This window comes from Morone saxatilis, unplaced genomic scaffold (assembly GCF_004916995.1).
Source record: "Morone saxatilis isolate NCDOM2014 unplaced genomic scaffold, NCSU_SB_2.0 Contig7, whole genome shotgun sequence".
NCBI lineage: Eukaryota > Metazoa > Chordata > Actinopteri > Moronidae > Morone > Morone saxatilis.
In genome coordinates, this window is record NW_023340246.1 from 19,002,633 (window position 1) to 19,002,881 (window position 249).

Consider the following 249-nt stretch of genomic DNA (forward strand, 5'->3'; position numbering starts at 1 on the left):
TCTGATTCTGATTCTGATTCTGTGCACAACACTTTGTTTTATATGCAGTTTATAATATTTGTATAATGTTTTATAATGCATTCTGCATGTGCATCTTTGTTTTTGTTTGTTTGGTGAATATTCTGACAGGTGTATTCTGTGCAGCTTGTCTAACGTTTAATTTGCAGCCTCTTCTAGCTGCCTGGGAAAGCTTTTACAACCAGCAGGGTACGCGCTGCGCGGTCCCGCGGGAAAAGGGGGGGGGGGGGG

At 43.4% G+C, this 249-nt stretch overlaps 1 protein-coding gene across 1 annotated transcript in view; it reads left to right on the forward strand.

Moving 5' to 3' along the window:
- Positions 1–249, forward strand: part of LOC118341073 (androgen-induced gene 1 protein-like) — a 28,322-nt gene that overhangs the window by 10,339 nt on the left and 17,734 nt on the right. The gene's annotated exons all lie outside the window — the stretch shown is intronic.